At 38.9% G+C, this 22,410-nt stretch overlaps 1 protein-coding gene and 1 long non-coding RNA gene across 2 annotated transcripts in view; one reads left to right on the top strand and one right to left on the bottom strand.

Moving 5' to 3' along the window:
• The window catches only part of LOC106912474 (ribonuclease inhibitor-like), a 90,259-nt gene that overhangs the window by 31,268 nt on the left and 36,581 nt on the right, over nucleotides 1-22,410 (bottom strand). The gene's annotated exons all lie outside the window — the stretch shown is intronic.
• On the top strand, nucleotides 15,464-20,860 carry LOC148160591 (uncharacterized). The gene is made up of 3 exons (XR_015762347.1): nucleotides 15,464-15,662; nucleotides 18,248-18,319; nucleotides 20,607-20,860. It is a non-coding gene; the product is annotated as an uncharacterized LOC148160591 (long non-coding RNA).

Below are 22,410 nucleotides of genomic sequence, written 5' to 3'. Positions count from 1 at the left end.
ACTTATGGAAGTACTTAAAGGTGAAAGAAGTGACTGTAACTATGGTGTCAAATAATTGGAATAATGGATTATTCTTGGTTTCTTTTCAGAAATGTCTGTAATAACACTTCATGATTATAATAAGAGTAACTAATAAGTAATGGTTATAAAATTATGAATGAATGCTAAATCAGAGAAACTAAAAGGTTGTAAATGTGATTTTAACATTGAACTTGAAATGGTAAAAGTGTGTAACTGTAACTAAAGGTCACTGATTATGTGTTGGAGGTAGATGGTAGGTGAAAGGTCAGGGGGAAAGAGGAACTGATAGGAGAGCGTCAGCCCTGCAACATGTGGCTTCAAATTGCACTTTTCTCACCAGCTGGGTTCAGACCCCAAAGAACAAAGGCAAAGAGGATAAACTGGTGTGTTCCTTCCATGAGACCAGCTCATCTACATCTCCTTAGACCAGAAAGATCATGAGACGAAGAGAAAGGAGCTACAGAGCTGCAAGACAAGAAGGAGAGGACCGCTACACACATGAGGAAGTCACCCTGAGGCCCGAGACCAGCAGCTCTGACTCTGTACTCTTCCTGTACTGGGAGCCTCCTGCTGCTGCAACACCTTCTTCATCATCAGGCCAGTTCTGGGGTTCAAGATGCCAAACTCAGTCCGTCTCTCTCAAAGTTTCCCTTTTTTAGTTCACAGTGTCAGCATTAGGGAAAGATAGGCTAGATTATTGATTTTATTTATTTGATTATTTCTGGGACTGATTTAAGCTGTACTGACCCTTGCAAAATTGCCTTACTAATAAAATAATTAGCATTAAAAAATCTAAAAGATGTTGTGGACATTCAGTTAATGAGTCGCCTTAAAGTTCTTTGATGGTTGTATAATAGCTATGAAGTTTGATTCTGGGAGGAGAAAGTGGAAAATGTTTTATAGGTTGCTTTTAGCTAAAACAAAACAACACCCTTGGGACTCGCCCGAGTCACTAAAACCAACCTGGTTCAGTAACAAGTGCAAGTTGTAATATAGAGAAAGAGCGACCGTTAACAGGTGTGCTCTGTGAAGCTAGCTGATTGCAGGCTGCTCAATCTGGCTAATTCACAGGGTGAAAAAGGAGGGACATCTGGATGGAGGTCGTCAGAAACCAGGCTAGTCTTTCTCGCACCCAGCTTAAACAGAATGTCCTCTATATTCTCATCTGTAGTAATACGCCGGAGTTAGAGGCTTCTCGGACCCGTTAGACGGAGAGCTGGAGAGCAGCATCTCCCTCCTCTCAGAAGGGGAAGTAGAGAGAGAGAAGGGGGGGAGGTGTTGCGCAACAACAGTGTTAACATGAAGGACTTAGTTGAGAATCTGAAAGAAAGAAACAAGGAAGTAAAAGGAGCACGAAGAATGACAAGGGGTACAGAGAAGAGTGAAACAGAAACTGTGTTGTTTGAATTTGAAACAAAGGAAATGCCAAGGGAGGTTTTCTTTGGTTTGATAAGATTTAGTGTCAGGGAAGATGTGCCCAAACCAGTGAGATGTTTTAACTGTCAGGAATTTGGCCATGTTGCAAAAATGTGTAAAGGAAAAAGGAGATGTGCCCGTTGTTCTGGAGACCATGAATATGGAAAATGTGGAGTTGGAGTTAAACCAAAGTGTTGTAGTTGTGGAGGAGAGCATAGTGTCGCTTTTTGGGGTTGCGAAGTAATGAAACGACAATCAATGATACAGAAAACAAAAGTTACACAGAAAGTGACATATGCAGAAGCGTGTAAAGTGGTTGAAAAAGAGAAACAAAATGGAAAATCTCTAACAGGAGAAAAGCAAGTAATCTCAAGAATTGTGGAAATGTTTGAAAAGAAAATTGAAGAGGAAAAAAAGAAAATGGTAACTTTTATTGTAGGAGTTATAAATGCAACATCGGATGTGAAATCAAAACCGGAAAGGGTTCAGATTATAGTGAAGGCAGCGTGCCATAGTTTAGACTTAAAGAATATTCGGTGGAGGACATAAGGGGAGAAATGTGTAGTCCAACAAGTCAAGAAGGATCATTTTAGTCTTACAATGGAATGGGCAAGATTTTAAACAGTTTATTTATGAATTAAAAGAAAAACCTGATATAATAGCAGGAAACTTGGCTGAGGCATTTTTTGGATTTCAAAGTAAATGGATATATTGCACTTAGCTATGATAGACAAGAAGGAAATGGGGGAGGGTGTCTTTCTCTGATTAAGGAAGGTATTCCGTATAAAATTATTGGAAGGAAAGGAGATTTGGAGTATGTTGCCACTGAAATATGGGTGGAAGAGAAGGTACTGTTGGTTCTTAATTTTTACAATCCTTGTAAAAAGCTTGAGTTAAGTAAACGTGACGAGATAGATATGAAAGGAAATGTTATTTGGTGTGGAGATTTTAATGCACATCATTCATTATGGGGTAGTGGAAAAGTGGATTATAATGGGAACATTTTAGATGAATTTCTAGATAGTAATAATTTGGTTTGCTTGAATAATGGTAAGAAGACAAGAATTGATATAAATTCAGGTAAGGAATCTGTACTAGATTTGACATTTGTTTCTAGCTGTTTAGCTCCACTATGTGATTGGCAAGTTAAAAACAAGTCATTTTGTAGTGATCACTACATTATAATCAACAAAATAAGGGTGGGCCAGGTGCATAGCACTGAAATGATAGGAGGAAAGTGGATATTTGAGAAAGCAAATTGGGAGGAATTTTATAACTTATGTGATATGGAAATTTTAAATGTTCAAAATGATCAGAGTATTGAAAGTATGAACCGAGTGATTAGTCAGGGTATTTTAGCTGCTGCAGAGGAGGCTATTCCAAAAACATCAGGGAAAAATAGGAGAAAGTTGGTTCAATGGTGGAATGAAGAGTGTAGGAAAGCAGTTAGAGAAAGAAATAAAGCATTTAAATTGGTTAAAAGGTCTCATCATTTTCAACATTTAATTGAATATAAAAAGTCACAAGCAAAAGTCAGGAGAACAATAAGGAGCACAAAAAGAGAATACTGGAGAGGTTTCTGTGACACAATTGGCAGTAGTACAAAACTAGGGGATGTTTGGGGGATGATCAAAAAATGGGAGGAGCTAGAAGGGAATGGAGTTATCCTATACTAAATAAAAATGATATAGTAGCTTTAACTGACAGGGAAAATGCTGATATGTTAGTAAGCACTTATGTGGGGATTCATAGTGGGGAAAATTTATCAGATAATGAAATAGAGGGAAGGGAGAGAACTAGAAAGGAAAATGATGGAATCTTAAGAAGAAAGGAGAATAATAATGATCTGATGAATTATCCTTTCTCTACTGGAGAGCTGAAAAGAGCTTTGGATAGAACTAGGAATAGTGCTCCAGGTAAAGATGAGGTGTGTTATATTATGTTAAGACATGTAAGTGAGGAAGTTTTAAATAAATTATTAATTTTATTCAATAAGATTTGGAAGGAGGGGAGGAAGCTATTGTTATCCCATTCAAGAAACCTGGGAAAGATCATAGTAACATCAGATAGGTATTTTTTACGGGATAGAAATATTCAAGTTAAAGTAGGAGATCATGTTTCGAAATTATGTAAAAGTTTTGGTAAGTCACTTTTTAAGTCACTTTTTGCTGATGATGGGGCGTTATGGAAAAGGTTATGGAAAAGTTAAACTACAGGAAGGTATAGATAAAGGGGTAAAGTGGGGAGTAAAGTGGGCTTTAAATTTTCAATTGAAAAGACAAAAGTAATGATCTTCACAAATAAAAAATAGGGGTTGATAAAAAGTTGTATTTATATGGGAAAGAGTTAGAAAAAGTTGACTGGTTTCGGTTTTTGGGAGTAGTTTTTGATAAACTAACTTGGGGAAATCACATAGAACATATTATGGAGAAAAGTAAAAAGGTTTTAAACATTATGAGGTGTTTAGCAGGATTGACATGGGGTGCAAGTTTTGATTCCCTTAAAAATATATATGTGTCTCTAATTAGATCAAGAATAGATTACGGGAGTGTGGTGTATGGATCAGCAGCTAAAACTAGGTTTAAAAAGTTAGATGTTATTCAAGCTAGAGCAATGAGAATTTGCTTAGGGGCAGTTAAATCAACGCCAATATGTGCCTTAAAGTAGAGTCAGGAGAAATGCCATTATGCATTAGAAGACAGCAGCTAATGGTCAATTATTGGATAAGTTTAAAAGGACATAATGCAGATCACCCAGTTAAGAAATTATTAGGAGAGTGTTGGGAAAGAGGAAAGAAACAAATTGATAGCTTTGGGTGGGTTGGGGATGATAGAGCAAAAAATTTTAATGTATATAATAAGCAATTTAGTCCAACTGTATTGTGGCCTTTGAGACCTACATGGACTTGGAAATATATTAATGTAGACAGAAAACTAACACATATTAGGAAAAGGAACACATTAGATACTTGCCAAGAATTTTATAATCAAATGCAGAATAAATATAATGATTATTTGCAAATTTGTACTGATGGGTCAAAAGACCCCAAAAGTGAATCAATCAATCAATCAAATTTTATTTGTATAGCACATTTCAGCAGCAAGGCATTTCAAAGTGCTTTACATAATTAAAATGAAAACAGCATGTGAGAAAGAGATTTAAAAAACAGCATTAAAACATAAACAGTGAGAAAGAGAAATAAAAAGCTGTAGAATTTTAGTTGAGACGCCGTCAACTGGGACTCCAACCCTTTGGACTTTAGTAAAACCTAAAGAAGAAGAAGAAGAAGAACGGCCTTCTTGGCTTCTGGCGGATTGATCTCAGTGGTTGTGCGGTTTCTGATACAAGTGTAGTTGTTGTGGTTTTTGGTATTACAGAAAAGAATCTGAGATTAGAGTTGTTCGTACCGCAGTTGGGTTTTGGCATACCCCCCACAAGTTTGACGAAATTTGTGTTCTGCGCTGGGCTGGCATACCCGAAGGATTTACTGCCCTTAGAAAGGCTTCGGCTCCGAAGGGACTGAGGTATTTGGATGGCTGTAATGTGAATTTGGACCTGGTGGTATCGCCTCTTTCCAGTCTTTCACGCGGGAGGATAGGTTCGGAAAGGACATTTAAATTATAAGGTGCATCCCTTAAGCCTTTTTCCCGGGCTTAACAGGACTTAGTCGAAATTGGGAGTAACCTCCTCCCCGTGGCAACTAGTGCCCGAACATTGGATGAAGTTGACTTGAGGTAGAAAGAGCTGATCTTTGTCGCTAGCGACCGTAGGGAAAACTGTCTTTGTATTCTTTGTTTGTGACTTTCTGTGTTTTTCTAACCTTCTTTCTGCTTCCTGTGGATTAATTTGGCTGTGATTGCTGTTTGTGGTTATTTGCTGTGTTTGGGGAGGCGGCCTGGTCTCTCTCTCTCTCTCATTCTGTGTCTGTGTTTCCTTCTGCTGTGAGTTGGTGCCGACACGTGTGTGTGTGTGTGTGTGTGTGTGTGTGTGTGTGTGTTGGTATATGTGGTTTAGCAGGACATTTCGTCAGAATACACGCAACACTAGCAGGACATTTTGAATTAACAGGACAGGGGCGGTGTCCTGCTAATTTTGACAAAAATCTAAAAGCGTAGAAAGGTTTCTATTGGTCCAATAACCCCAAAAATGCAAAAAAAACGAGATGTCCGTTTAATACACATAAACCAGATTTTGTGTATAATCTGTGTATCGCCACAGTGCCCCCGGTGGCAACTCTGTGTAATAGCAGGACCTTATGAATATTCACACAAGCTCTTGTTCTGATTGGTTGTCTGCCGGAAGGTCCCGCTAATTACTATAGTGTCTTTCTAATTCACGTCGCTGTTTACACACATGAATTGTGTGTAAATTGCCAACTCTTACACTGGGGATGAGTTGGAAATATGATTACTCTGTGCTATAAGACTAAATATTTTATAAAGGTTAGTTGGATGCCTAAACCCAACCTTTTGTCCAACCTTACATTGGACAAAAGGTGTATGTGGCACCTAAAAATATACAGAAATTAATATATATTTTTGATCAAGTACTTTTTATTTAAAATATTATGAATAATACGTGTGTGGAATAAGTGTGTGGATTAAAATAAATATAAACCATAAGAGAGCCATTTTTTTCACCAAACTACTGCTAACAGTTTGTTGATTCTGGTCTGCTCTGCATCCTCAGAACCAGAACCAAGCATTTTGAAGCAGAACTTATCTTCAGTGCACCATAAATCTTGAATAAACTTACAGAAAACTGCAACACAGCTGAATTCCTTTAAATCAAGGCAACACCCCCCACCCCCCCCAAAAAAAAAACAATTTACAGTTGTTTCTAAATCTTAATCATTGGTACATGTATCAATATAATTAATGTATATGATTTTAATTTTACTTTGAATTTAATTTCTATGTTTTTCTTTTTTAAGGTAAATGTATGCTATTTTTATCACTTTTTAGTCATTTGATGTAAAGCACTTTGAACTGCCTTGCAGCTGAAATGTGCTATACAAATAAAATTGACTTGACAGCAGTTTTCAGATCTTGCCAAAGATTCTCCACTGAGTTTATGTCTAGACTTTGACTTTGCCATTCTAACACATAAATATGTTTTTATTTAAACCATTCCATTGTAGATCTGGCTTTATGTTTAGGGTAATTGTCCTGCTGGAAGGTGAACCTCTGCCCCAGCATCAAGTCTTTTGCAGACTCCAGGTTCAGGAGTGTTCAGGTTTTCTTCCAAGATTTCCCTGTATTTGTCTCAATCCATCTTACAATCAACTCTAACAATCTTCCCTGTCCCTGAAGAAAAGAAGCACCCTCAGAGCATGATGCTGCCACCACCATTTTTGTCAGTGGGGAAGGTGTATTCAGAGTTATGTGCAGTGTTTGTTCTCCACTACAAATAGTGCTCTGCATTTTTCCCAGAAAGTTAAATTTTGGTCTTGTCTTATCGTTTTTGCTGTATCCCAATATGGCTTCTGGCAAACTGCAAATGGGACTTCTTATAGTTTTCTTTATACAATGGCTTTTCTATTGCCACTCTTCCATAAAACCACATTTTTGCAGTGCATGACTAATAGTTATACTATACTGCATTTCAGAAATATCTCTGCATTTCATCCAGAGCCACTATGAACCTCTTGGCTGTATCTCTGATCAGTGCTCTTCTTGTTCAGCCTGTAAGTTTAGGTGGATGGCCTTTTCTTGGTAGGTTCACAGCTGTGTGATTTGCTCTTTCCATTTCCAGATGATTCGTGGAACAGTACTCTGTGAGATGGCCTAAGCCTGCTTTAAGCTTCTCCACAACTTTATCCCTGACCTGTCTGGTGTGTTCCGTGGACTTTGTGATGCTGTTTGTTCCCCAATATTCTCTTAGCCAACTGTTGAGGCAGTCATAGACCAAGTACCCAGAATAGTGTGAAGAAACATCTGAAGGGAATATAACCTTGAACACACCTCATTAAAATGGGAAATGCCACACAAAGTGGTAGAAAACGAACAAGCTAAGATCCTGTGGGCCTTCCATATACAGGAAGACAAAATGGGAAAAGCAAACCAACTGAACATGGTGATCATTGAGCAGCAGAGCAAAGCAGTTGTTATGATGTAGCTATCCTGAATGAACAGAAGGTACAGAAAAAAACTAGAGAAATACCAAAGGCTAAAAAACCCCCATCATCCTCCTAGAACTTGAGTGGTTGACTTATTTTGGGCTGTCTAGTCCACAATACTAAATTTTGCTCTAGATGGAGTCTGGTGTCCACATGTTAGGCCATTATTTTATGACTTGGTGGTGGTGGAAGATTATAACACATTACAGGTTAGACTCAAGATGTTCAGTGTTTCTTTTGTTGTGTAAGTTTACAAAAGTTAGCAACTGCATATATTTACCATGGTGCTAAACATGGTGATTTAAAATGAATAAGTATTTTTCTGAGAAAAATGTTGTCCACATATCATGTAAAATGATAATTCTTTGTTTTTGGAATCATTAGGTCCCAATCAGCCCATAGATGAATTAATAATGCACTCCATGTGAGAGTTTGGGTCTTAGGAGATTACAAAAAATGTGGAAGGTGAAAGCAACAGTAGTGCTTGTGGTCACTGAAACCCTTGGGGTAATGACCCCTAAACTGGAAGACTGGCTCAAACAAATACCTGGAGATAGATCAGACCTCTTGATACAGAGAAGCACACCTTTGGGAACTGCTAATATACTGTGAAGACCAAGGATCAATAAAGTATTTTTGAATTTGAAAGAAGGGATAACCAGTCATGGAGTAATACAGAATTAGAAATATAAAAATAAAAATCGTTTATTTAAAAAATATTTAAAGTGCCAAAAATATCATGATTACTTATGTTACTGTTAGGACAAAAATTTAAAGATTGATATTTTGTCGTTATCTCAATGTCTCTACTCTGCATACATGCAGATTGTCTAGGTAGTCTAAATTGTCTATTGGCAGGTACATCAGTCAATCTTTTTTCTGTAGGTGTTGTGTCTGCCATTAGACAACAGTTTTTGTTTTTATGATATAAAGTGTTTTGAACTGCCCTGCTGCTGAAATCTGCTATACAAATAAACATGATTAATTGATTGAACAGAAAAGATTAAAGGAAGTGACAACATTGCTGGTGGGAGATACCATCTAACTGTTGCCTCTTAATTAAAGAAAAATGTATGATAAACTATTTAACTTTGAAATATTGAATGAAAGTTACAAAATATTACTCAAATAAAATTTTCTTGTTCCTGAAAAAAATCAGACCTTGTGTGCATCAGAAACAAAATGGAATTCTCCTTTTGTTGTACCCCTCCTCCTCTGTCAACGTGGTACAATCCGTCAAGTCCAGGTGCAAGCCATTAGTATTAATTGAACTTGTTTCATTTGTTTTGCGTGGAGAAAGAGGTAAGACTCATACAGAATCTCTTAAGACATTTAAGTACAAATAGTTTTGTAATTTTGCTGAATGTTGTAGGTTACTTGATGCTTGGATACACCAAAGCATTTGATTTGTAGCATTTTAGCTAGTAATTACCAACCATGTTAGTCAGTGTACCAGAGTTTAAAGGGAAGGTGGCTCACTCCAGAATTAGATAAAACTGTATTTGGTCATTTTCTGTATATCAGTGAGTGATATTATTTCACAGGCACAAATGATCCTAGGTAATAATCATTAGTATTAAGATAATGTTTTAATATTTGAAGATTTTGAGAATCTGACAATAGAAAGTCAATTATGTAGTACTGTGTACTTCAGTACATTTTCACATACAATAACATCAAATCATATTGTGTACAGCAGGGGTGTCAAACTCAAGGTCTTAAGGGCTGGTGTCCAGCAACTTTTAGATGTGTTTCTGATGCCACATGGCTGGATAAAATGGGGTGGTCATCAACTTGATTGCACTGAGAAGCTAATTCAGTCATATACTTAAGGTGTTTTAGACCAGACAAACATCTAAAAGTTGCAGTACCCTGGCCCTCGAGGCCTGGAGTTTGACACCCCTCGTGTACAGTATCATGTTGTATTCTCTGATCTTTGCAGGAGATGTCAACAACAAGGTCTCAGAGAGCAAACATGATTCCAGTTATTGCTCCTTAGGTGAAGATAAAGAAGGATTTGATGTAAAATACCTCAATTCATTTAAAGGTGAGTTGTGACTATATTATGCACAGGATTCCAGAGTTTATTAAATGATCGTTTTTTCTTTTGTTTTGCTTTTTCACTTTTAAACTATTTTTATACTGCACATTATTAGCATATATCATGATCGATGATCATTATAATCAGAACATCTTTGTTATTCCGAAGGAGACAAGCAACTGCTCAAAATACAATAGAAGCTTATGTATATAAAATTAAAAAAAAAAATTCCCTTCTCACCCTCCGCGGGTGGTCTCTTTCATCCTCTGAGCTCGGGTCCTCCACCAGAGGCCTGGTAGCTTCTGGGTTCTGTGCAGTATCTTGGCTGTGCCTAGAACTGGACATTTCTGGACTGAGATGTTGTCTGATGTTGTTCCTGGGATCTGTTTGAGCCACTGCCCCAGTTTGGGGGTGACTGCCCCGAGGGCCCCGAGGGCCCCGATGACCACTGGCACCACTGTGGTCTTCACCTTCCAGGACTTTTCCAGTTCCTCTCTGAGGCCCTGGTATTTCTCCAGTTTCTCATGCTCCTTTTTCCTGATGTTGTAGTCACTTGGTATTGCTACATCCACCACAACGGCATTCCTCTGTTCTTTATCCACCACTACAATGTCCGGTTGGTTCGCCATTACCATCTTGTCTATCTGGATCTGGAAGTCCCACAGGATCTTAGCTCGGTCATTCTCCACCACCTTTGGGGGTGTTCCCCACTTCGATCTCGGGGCTTCCAGTCCATATTCTGAACAGATGTTTCTGTACACTATGCCTGCCACTTGGTTATGTCGTTCCATGTACGCTTTCCCTGCCAGCATCTTGCACCCTGCTGTTATGTGCTGGACTGTCTCAGAGGCCTCCTTGCACAACCTACACCTTGGGTCTTGTCTGGTGTGGTAGATCTGAGCCTCTATTGCTCTGGTGTTTAGGGCCTGTTCCGGGGCAGCCAGGATGAGGGCCTCTGTGCTGTCCTTGAGTCCAGCTTTTTCCAGCCATTGGTAGGATTTCCTGATATCAGCCACTTCAGTTATTTGTCGGTGGTACATCCCATGTAGGGGCTTGTCCTCCCATGATGGTTCCTCCAGCACCTCGTCCTCTGTTCCCCATTGCCTGAGACATTCGCTGAGCACATCGTCCGTTGAGGCTTTTTCCCTGATGTATTTATGGATCTTGGATGTTTCATCCTGGACAGTGGTTCTCACACTCACTAGTCCTCTGCCTCCTTCCTTACGGCTTGTGTACAGTCTCAGGGTGCTGGATTTGGGGTGGAACCCTCCATGCATGGTTAGTAGCTTCCGAGTCTTAACATCCGTGGCCTTCATCTCTTCCATTGGCCAGCTAATTATTCCGGCAGGGTATCTGATTACTGGTAAGGCACATATATCCATATATATATCCATATATCCATATTCATGAAAACATGGATATATATATATATATATATATATATATATATATATATATATATATATATATATATCCCCTGAGGGCCCCGATGACCACAGGCACCACTGTGGTCTTCACCTTCCAGGTCTTTTCCAGTTCCTCTCTGAGGCACTGGTATTTCTCCAGTTTCTCATGCTCCTTTTTCCTGATGTTGTAGTCACTTGGTATTGCTACATCCACCACAACAACTTTCCTCTGTTCTTTATCCACCACCACAATGTCCGGTTGGTTCTCCATTACCATCTTGTTTATCTGGATCTGGAAGTCCCGCAAGATCTTAGCTCAGTCATTCTCCACCACCTTTGGGAGTGTTCCCCACTTCGATCTTGGGGCTTCCAGTCCATATTCTGCACAGATGTTCCTGTACACTATGCCCGCCACTTGGTTATGTCGTTCCATGTATGCTTTCCTTGCCAGCATCTTGCACCCTGCTGTTATGTCCTGGACTGTCTCAGGGGCCTCCTTGCACAACCTACACCTTGGGTCTTGTCTGGTGTGGTAGATCTGAGCCTCTATTGCTCTGGTGTTTAGGGCCTCTTCCTGTGCAGCCAGGATGAGGGTCTCTGTGCTGTCCTTGAGTCCAGCTTTTTCCAGCCATTGGTAGGATTTCCTGATATCAGCCACTTCAGTTATTTGTCGGTGGTACATCCCATGTAGGGGCTTGTCCTCCCATGATGGTACCTCTAGCACCTCATCCTCTGTTCCCCATTGCCTGAGACATTCGCTGAGCACATCGTCTGTTGAGGCTTTGTCCTTGATGTATTTATGGATCTTGGATGTTTCATCCTGGACAGTGGCTCTCACACTCACTAGTCCTCTGCCTCCTTCCTTACGGCTTGTGTACAGTCTCAGGGTGCTGGATTTGGGGTGGAACCCTCCATGCATGGTTAGTAGCTTCCGAGTCTTAACATCCGTGGCCTTCATCTCTTCCATTGGCCAGCTAATTATTCCGGCAGGGTATCTGATTACTGGTAAGGCACATATATCCATATATATATCCATATATCCATATTCATGAAAACATGGATATATATATATATATATATATATATATATATATATATATATATATATCCCCTGAGGGCCCCGATGACCACAGGCACCACTGTGGTCTTCACCTTCCAGGTCTTTTCCAGTTCCTCTCTGAGGCACTGGTATTTCTCCAGTTTCTCATGCTCCTTTTTCCTGATGTTGTAGTCACTTGGTATTGCTACATCCACCACAACAACTTTCCTCTGTTCTTTATCCACCACCACAATGTCCGGTTGGTTCTCCATTACCATCTTGTTTATCTGGATCTGGAAGTCCCGCAAGATCTTAGCTCAGTCATTCTCCACCACCTTTGGGAGTGTTCCCCACTTCGATCTTGGGGCTTCCAGTCCATATTCTGCACAGATGTTCCTGTACACTATGCCCGCCACTTGGTTATGTCGTTCCATGTATGCTTTCCTTGCCAGCATCTTGCACCCTGCTGTTATGTCCTGGACTGTCTCAGGGGCCTCCTTGCACAACCTACACCTTGGGTCTTGTCTGGTGTGGTAGATCTGAGCCTCTATTGCTCTGGTGTTTAGGGCCTCTTCCTGTGCAGCCAGGATGAGGGTCTCTGTGCTGTCCTTGAGTCCAGCTTTTTCCAGCCATTGGTAGGATTTCCTGATATCAGCCACTTCAGTTATTTGTCGGTGGTACATCCCATGTAGGGGCTTGTCCTCCCATGATGGTACCTCTAGCACCTCATCCTCTGTTCCCCATTGCCTGAGACATTCGCTGAGCACATCGTCTGTTGAGGCTTTGTCCTTGATGTATTTATGGATCTTGGATGTTTCATCCTGGACAGTGGCTCTCACACTCACTAGTCCTCTGCCTCCTTCCTTACGGCTTGTGTACAGTCTCAGGGTGCTGGATTTGGGGTGGAACCCTCCATGCATGGTTAGTAGCTTCCGAGTCTTAACATCCGTGGCCTTCATCTCTTCCATTGGCCAGCTAATTATTCCGGCAGGGTATCTGATTACTGGTAAGGCACATATATCCATATATATATCCATATATCCATATTCATGAAAACATGGATATATATATATATATATATATATATATATATATATATATATATATATATATATATATATATATATATATATATATATATATATATATATATATATATATATATCCCCTGAGGGCCCCGATGACCACAGGCACCACTGTGGTCTTCACCTTCCAGGTCTTTTCCAGTTCCTCTCTGAGGCACTGGTATTTCTCCAGTTTCTCATGCTCCTTTTTCCTGATGTTGTAGTCACTTGGTATTGCTACATCCACCACAACAACTTTCCTCTGTTCTTTATCCACCACCACAATGTCCGGTTGGTTCTCCATTACCATCTTGTTTATCTGGATCTGGAAGTCCCGCAAGATCTTAGCTCAGTCATTCTCCACCACCTTTGGGAGTGTTCCCCACTTCGATCTTGGGGCTTCCAGTCCATATTCTGCACAGATGTTCCTGTACACTATGCCCGCCACTTGGTTATGTCGTTCCATGTATGCTTTCCCTGCCAGCATCTTGCACCCTGCTGTTATGTCCTGGACTGTCTCAGGGGCCTCCTTGCACAACCTACACCTTGGGTCTTGTCTGGTGTGGTAGATCTGAGCCTCTATTGCTCTGGTGTTTAGGGCCTCTTCCTGTGCAGCCAGGATGAGGGTCTCTGTGCTGTCCTTGAGTCCAGCTTTTTCCAGCCATTGGTAGGATTTCCTGATATCAGCCACTTCAGTTATTTGTCGGTGGTACATCCCATGTAGGGGCTTGTCCTCCCATGATGGTACCTCTAGCACCTCATCCTCTGTTCCCCATTGCCTGAGACATTCGCTGAGCACATCGTCTGTTGAGGCTTTGTCCTTGATGTATTTATGGATCTTGGATGTTTCATCCTGGACAGTGGCTCTCACACTCACTAGTCCTCTGCCTCCTTCCTTACGGCTTGTGTACAGTCTCAGGGTGCTGGATTTGGGGTGGAACCCTCCATGCATGGTTAGTAGCTTCCGAGTCTTAACATCCGTGGCCTTTATCTCTTCCATTGGCCAGCTAATTATTCCGGCAGGGTGTCTGATTACTGGTAAGTCATAGGTGTTTATTGCACGGATCTTGTTCTTGCCATTGAGCTGGCTTCTCAGGACTTGCTTTATTCATTGGAGGTATTTGACTGTGGCTCCTTACAAGTACAAAATAATGAGTTGCATTCAGTTGACAAAAAATGTTTAAGTAACCACAGAAAGACATCCAATTAGATCAATTAACTGATTTTGAAAAATGTTAATTTCAATTGCTACTATTTGATATATCTGCATTGTTTAAAGTTTATCCTACTTATTATGTGTACCTACAGGTTGGGGTGTGTTCAAAAAGCAGATTTCCTTATTGAGTACAGAGAAGTCATAAGTAGAAAGGAACAAGAAAACCGACTGAAAGTTTACCATGATACACTCGAGGTTCTTATGTTTGATTTCAACTTCAATGGACAAAAGCTTTGGTATGCGACTGTTTCAAGGTTGTTGTGTTTTTATTTTACATCTAAACACAATGATGTAAACATTTTCAGCTTCATCAGTAAAAGTAGTTTTAGTTGGTGGAGGAATATTCTTCTGACATGCAAACACCAAATATGCAAAATCCTTTCCCTTGCATGGTATAATTATTCTTATTTTCATACTTAATATTTTAGTGTTGATGTTGCCAGAGAGGATGGATGATTGGGGAGGCTGGTAAATGACCAGATGAACCCAAACAGCAAAATGAAAGTTAAAAGAGTGGATGGAAGACCTCATCTGTTTATTTGCACTCAAATATATTGGTCCAGGGGAAGAAATCACTTATAATTATGGTGATTTTGACTGGCCATGGAGAAGAAAGGTGCTTATAAGTGTGAAAATACTATCAAAAATCATTCAAGTAGCACTGAAGACATATTTGAAGGATATGTCAAGTTGTAGTACAGGGTTTCATTATAGTTGAAAACAAGAAGTGGACAGGCACATACAGTAGGTGGACTTTATTTTTCTATTGAGAAGTATGGACTCATTCAGTGTACATCCCTTCATTTCAGATTTCCAAAGATGAACTGTCAGGTTGGTGATGTGGACGTATGCGGATCCTGTTCAACCAACACTCCAGAGGTAATTTTGGTCTCCAACGACCAACTTACTCTCTAAAATAAAGTAATTGAAATTATATTAAGTATTGTTCAAACACACATGTGTTGTGTAATATTAATATGTTAGCTGCATAAAAAGGGAGGACTGCATTTTGAAATTACAAGTATAGAAGAATGAAAATTACATTTAGAAGCGCTCATACACACAGGTCCTGTGTAATACTCAAAATGTAAGGTGCAGGAATAAGGAGGACTGAGTTTTGAAATTACAAGTACAGAAGAATGAAAGTTACATTGAGAAGCACGCATACACACAGGTCCTGTGTAATATTCAAAATGTAAGGTGCAGGAATAGGGAGGACTGTTTTCTATATTGGGAACAAACATTTAGTGAGTGTTCTTTACATTTCAGATTTCCAAAGATGAACTGTGTCAGGCTGGTGACGTGGATGCATGTGGATTCTGTTCAACCAACCCTCCTGAGGTAATTTTGGTCTCCAAAGACCAACTTATTCTCTAAATTAAAGTAATTGAAATGATATTACGTAGAGAACAAACACATAGGTGTTGTGTAGTACTAGATTTGTTGGCTGCATAAAAAGGGAGGACTGAGTTTTGAAATTACAAGTATAGAAGAATGAAAATTACATTTAGAAGTGCACATTTTGGTCTCCAACGACCAACTTTTTCTCTAAAATAAAGTAATTGAAATGATATGAAGTACTGTTCAAACACACATGTGTTGTGTAATCCGACATATGTTGGCTGCATAAAAGTGGAGGACTGGCTTTTGAAATTACAAGTATAGAAGACTGAAAGTTACATTGAGAAGCGCACATACACACAGGTCCTGTGTAATACTCAAAATGTAAGGTGCAGGAATAAGGAGGACTGAGTTTTGAAATTACAAGTACAGAAGAATGAAAGTTACATTGAGAAGCACGCATACACACAGGTCCTGTGTAATACTCAAAATGTAAGGTGCAGGAATAAGGAGGACTGCGTTTTGAAATTACAAGTACAGAAGAATGAAAGTTACATTGAGAAGCACGCATACACACAGGTCCTGTGTAATACTCAAAATGTAAGGTGCAGGAATAAGGAGGACTGAGTTTTGAAATTACAAGTACAGAAGAATGAAAGTTACATTGAGAAGCACACATACACACAGGTCCTGTGTAATACTCAAAATGTAAGGTGCAGGAATAGGGAGGACTGAGTTTTGAAATTACAAGTACAGAAGAATGAAAGTTACATTGAGAAGCACGCATACACACAGGTCCTGTGTAATACTCAATATGTAAGCTGCAGGAATAGGGAGGACTGCTTTCTACATTGGGAACAAACTCGCATTTAGTGAGTGTTCTTTACATTTCAGATTTCAACCAACCATCCAGAGGTAATTTTGGTCTCCAACGACCAACTTATTTTCTAAGATAAAGTCTTTGAAATTATATTGAGTACCAGTGGTCCCCAACCTTTTTATCACCGCGGACAGGTCAAGACTTGGCAATTTTTCTGAGGCTCGGGTTCTTTTTTTACCCTTAGTTTCCCCTTACAACAATCTTAGAATGTTGCTCACGATAATTGTAACTGTTCATCCTGCCATCTGTGGCATGCTAAGACTGATCTCATCCAGTCGTTGGAACATTGGGACTGCTCTGATCTAAAATCAGGCATATTCTAGCAACTTGTAGGGTTTTTACTTGATTGGGAGCTGGAACTCAACCTGTTGAATTTGACAGGTAGCCAATCAGAAAGCGCGGTGACGTAGCTCATGGAGGGGAATCCCAAAGAGCTGAGCAGACATGCACAAATGAGTCCGGTGGACATCGAAGATATGTGGAAATGGCATGAATGTTTATTCAGCATTTCGTACAAAGAATATCCATAGAAATGATGAGGAGTGGAGTTGGAGCAAAATTGCTACCACAGTTGATAAACCCGGTAACTTTTCAGCTATCCATTAAATTAACGTGACATTATTTTGTACTAAAGCCTGCTCACATGGCAAGATTTGCTCCTGTTATGTGGCTGGACACACAAACCTGTTGTACTTTTATCAGCTCTGTGGTCACAGAAGTTTGGAAAATCGTCTGAATCCTAAAATCATGCCGTGTGAACCAGACTTAAGACTTACAAGCTCTATTTCTCTCGTCTCGATAACTGCCATAATGCTCTCAGACTCTGGTCGCTCTGGCAACGTTCACACATCCCTTCAAAATAAGATTTGAATACGCCACAAAAACAAACATTTATTTTCATGAAAATTTTAACTCACAACTATAAATTAATGGGAGTCCTGAGCTTGTTTCTCTGCAATGAGATGATCCCACCTGGGAAACGATGACACCCAATGCAGAGGGTGCTTGGTGTGTAATGGCAAAGCAGTTTGAAGCTTCATTGCCTCATTAGTAAGCCAGTGCATATTATGCAGTGTGGGCTTGGAACATGGGAGTCACCTACAGGTCCAGGATAAATCCACTCTCCTGTCTCTGGTCTTTCTCCGCTTTTCCAAAGAAACTTTCCAAAGACATCGCTTTCTTACTCATTGTGGGCTCAATGTTGCCGCACAAGACGTATCCGAGAGAATCCAGTTAAAGGGTTTTCAAAATAATGGATCCTCCAGACTCAGACAATACGTAACATGTAAATATTTTTCTTGTGCGACCCAGTACCAATTGGTCCACAGACTCGTACTAGTCCGCGGTCCTGTGGTTGGGGATGACTGTTAAGTACGGTTCAAACACACAGGTCTTGTGTAATACTTGATATGTAAGCCACATAAAAAGGGAGGACTGAGTTTTGAAATTACATGTACAAAAGAATGAAAGTTACATTTAGAAGCGCTCATACACACAGGTCCTGTGTAATACTCAAAATGTAAGGGGAAGGAATAAGGAGGACTACGTTTTGAAATTACAAGTACAGAAGAATGAAAGTTGCATAAAGAAGCGCTCATACACACAGGTCCTGTGTAATACTCAAAATGTAAGGGGCAGGAATAGGAAGGACTGTTTTCTAAATTGGGAACAAACTCATATTCAGTAAGTGTTCTTTACATTTCAGATTTCCAAAGATGAACCGTGTCAGGTTGGTGACGTGAATTCATGCGGATCCTGTTCAACCAACCCTCATGAGGTAATTTTGGTCTCCAACGACCAACTTATTTTCTAAAATAGAGTTTTTGATATGATATTGAGTACTGTTCAAACACACAAGTCTTGCGTAACACTTGATATGTAAGCTGCATAAAAGGGGGGAACTGAGGTTTGAAATTACACATATAAAAGAATGAAAGCTACATTTAGAAGCGCACATACACACAGGTCCTGTGTAATACTCAAAATGTAAGGTGCAGGAATAAGGAGGACTGAGTTTTGAAATTACTAGTACAGAAGAATGAAAGGTACATTGAGAAGCATGCATACAAACAGGTCTTGTGTAATGCTCATCAGGTATGTTGCAGAAATTTCAAAAACTGAGTTTTGAAATTACAGGTAGAAAAGAATGAAAATTACATTTAGAAGCGCACATACACACAAGTCCTGTGTAATACTCAAAATGTAAGGTCCAGGAATAGGGAGGACTGAGTATTGAAATTACAAGTAAAGAAGAATGAAAGTCACATTTAGGAGTGCACATACACACAGGTCTTTTGTAATGCTCATCATGTAAGTTGCAGAAATTTGGAAAACTGAGTTTTGACATTACTAGTAGAAAAGATTGAAAATTACACTTAGAAACGCACATACACACAGGTCCTGTGTAATACTCAAAATGTAAGGTGCAGGAATAAGGAGGACTGAGTTTTGAAATTACTAGTACAGAAGAATGAAAGGTACATTGAGAAGCATGCATACAAACAGGTCTTGTGTAATGCTCATCAGGTATGTTGCAGAAATTTCAAAAACTGAGTTTTGAAATTACAGGTAGAAAAGAATGAAAATTACATTTAGAAGCGCACATACACACAAGTCCTGTGTAATACTCAAAATGTAAGGTGCAGGAATAGGGAGGACTGAGTATTGAAATTACAAGTAAAAAAGAATGAAAGTCACATTTAGGAGTGCACATACACACAGGTCTTTTGTAATGCTCATCATGTAAGTTGCAGAAATTTGGAAAACTGAGTTTTGACATTACTAGTAGAAAAGATTGAAAATTACACTTAGAAACGCACATACACACAGGTCCTGTGTAATACTCAAAATGTAAGGTGCAGGAATAAGGAGGACTGAGTTTTGAAATTACTAGTACAGAAGAATGAAAGGTACATTGAGAAGCATGCATACAAACAGGTCTTGTGTAATGCTCATCAGGTATGTTGCAGAAATTTCAAAAACTGAGTTTTGAAATTACAGGTAGAAAAGAATGAAAATTACATTTAGAAGCGCACATACACACAAGTCCTGTGTAATACTCAAAATGTAAGGTGCAGGAATAGGGAGGACTGAGTATTGAAATTACAAGTAAAAAAGAATGAAAGTCACATTTAGGAGTGCACATACACACAGGTCTTTTGTAATGCTCATCATGTAAGTTGCAGAAATTTGGAAAACTGAGTTTTAACATTACTAGTAGAAAAGATTGAAAATTACACTTAGAAACGCACATACACACAGGTCCTGTGTAATACTCAAAATGTAAGGTGCAGAAATAGGGAGGACTGTTTTCTACATTTTCAACAAACTCACATTTATTGAGTGTTCTTTACATTTCAAATTTCCAAAGATGAACTGTGTCAGGTTGGTGACATGGATGTATGCGGATCCTGTTCAACCAACCCTCCAGGGGTAATTTTGCTCTCCAACAACCAACTTAGATTCTTATATAAAGTCACTAAAATAATATGAAGTACTCTTCAAACACACAGGTCTTGTATAATACTTATCATGTAAGATGTAGAAATGTGGAAGACTGAGTTTTGAAATTAGAGGTAGAAAAGAATGAAAGTTAAATTTAGATGCACACAGACACATGGATCCTGTGTAATACTCAACTTGACAGGTTCATACATTAGGTAGACATTGTTTATTTAATTTTTTTTTAGAAACAATCATTCAGTATTCATATACTGATATAAATTTGTTATAAAAGAATTACTGATTACACTTTAAAAATTAGGTATCTTCATGTTATTAAAGGTAAGTTTAAACAGTAATGATTTCTTAGTTAATGTCAAGTTGTCATAACAAAGACATTTTGAATAATGTCAACTTTGTATTAAAAGTGTCATAATTTACCGAATGACGCTTTATGACAACAGTCATAAATATTCATGAAGGCTTATTCATGTTCATGACATGTGTTGTCATGTTTATGACAGTGTCATGACAGTCTTATTCACCCCCTTCAAATAAAGTGTTACCGAAATATTCTTGCTGAAATACTTTCAATGTATACAAAATATGTTTTTAATCAACAGGTCTGTCCAGAACAAAGTTCAAGTGAGGTGACATCATCAGAAGAGGAGTATGTTCCTGATTCCGTAGATGATTCAGACATCTCATGGGATGACAGATGCACTGCACAGAAATATGGACCAGTTATAGTCCATATTTCCATGTTTGGACTTCTTAATGCACATAAATTGTATGTTTTTTGTATGTGTATGCTGTGGTCCTGATAAATAAAATTGGCCCTGATAATTACTGTTGGTGTCATGGGCGGAGCCAAGCACCTCATTATCTTTTGTCCTTTTAATACAGCATTGCATCAGGTTCTCATATTTTGAGTTCTGATGTGTGTATCTAAATTTTTAAGTGAGATCTATGTTGTGTAGCTCAAACAAGATTTTTGACAACTTACTACATCTTTCTAGCATAAGTGGAAAGGGGTGTCCGTTTAATGTTGCAAAAAACTGGTTTGAAAAAATTGTCCTGCTAATACACATAAACCCGTATAGGTGTGTGTGTGTGTGTGTGGGTGTGTGTGTGTGTGTGTTGGTATATGTGGTTTAGCAGGACATTTCGTCAGAATACACGCAACACTAGCAGGACATTTTGAATTAACGGGACAAGGGCGGTGTCCTGCTAATTTTGACAAAAATCTAAAAGCGTAGAAAGGTTTCTATTGGTCCAATAACCCCAAAAATGCAAAAAAAACGAGATGTCCGTTTAATACACATAAACCAGATTTTGTGTATAATCTGTGTATCGCCACAGTGCCCCCGGTGGCAACTCTGTGTAATAGCAGGACCTTATGAATATTCACACAAGCTCTTGTTCTGATTGGTTGTCTGCCGGAAGGTCCCGCTAATTACTATAGTGTCTTTCTAATTCACGTCGCTGTTTACACACATGAATTGTGTGTAAATTGCCAACTCTTACACTGGGGATGAGTTGGAAATATGATTACTCTGTGCTATAAGACTAAATATTTTATAAAGGTTAGTTGGATGCCTAAACCCAACCTTTTGTCCAACCTTACATTGGACAAAAGGTGTATGTGGCACCTAAAAATATACAGAAATTAATATATATTTTTGATCAAATACTTTTTATTTAAAATATTATGAATAATACGTGTGTGGAATAAGTGTGTGGATTAAAATAAATATAAACCATAAGAGAGCCATTTTTTTCACCAAACTACTGCTAACAGTTTGTTGATTCTGGTCTGCTGTGCATCCTCAGAACCAGAACCAAGCATTTTGAAGCAGAACTTAGCTTCAGTGCACCATAAATCTTGAATAAACTTACAGAAAACTGCAACACAGCTGAATTCCTTTAAATCAAGGCAACACCCCCCCGCCCACCCCCCCAAAAAAAAAACAATTTACAGTTGTTTCTAAATCTTAATCATTGGTACATGTATCAATATAATTAATGTATATGATTTTAATTTTACTTTGAATTTAATTTCTGTTTTTCTTTTTTAAGGTAAATGTATGTTATTTTTATCACTTTTTAGTCATTTGATGTAAAGCACTTTGAACTGCCTTGCAGCTGAAATGTGCTATATAAATAAAATTGACTTGACAGCAGTTTTCAGATCTTGCCAAAGATTCTCCACTGAGTTTATGTCTAGACTTTGACTTTGCCATTCTAACACATAAATATGTTTTTATTTAAACCATTCCATTGTAGATCTGGCTTTATGTTTACGGTAATTGTCCTGCTGGAAGGTGAACCTCTGCCCCAGCCTCAAGCCTTTTGCAGACTCCAGGTTCAGGAGTGTTCAGGTTTTCTTCCAAGATTTCCCTGTATTTGTCTCAATCCATCTTACAA

The sequence above is a fragment of the Poecilia mexicana genome, unplaced genomic scaffold, assembly GCF_051168715.1.
Source record: "Poecilia mexicana isolate PSO_F unplaced genomic scaffold, ASM5116871v1 scaffold_2, whole genome shotgun sequence".
In the NCBI taxonomy this organism is placed as follows: domain Eukaryota; kingdom Metazoa; phylum Chordata; class Actinopteri; order Cyprinodontiformes; family Poeciliidae; genus Poecilia; species Poecilia mexicana.
The sequence above is the reverse complement of the archived record's forward strand: the minus strand, read 5'-3'. Positions and strand labels throughout refer to the sequence as shown.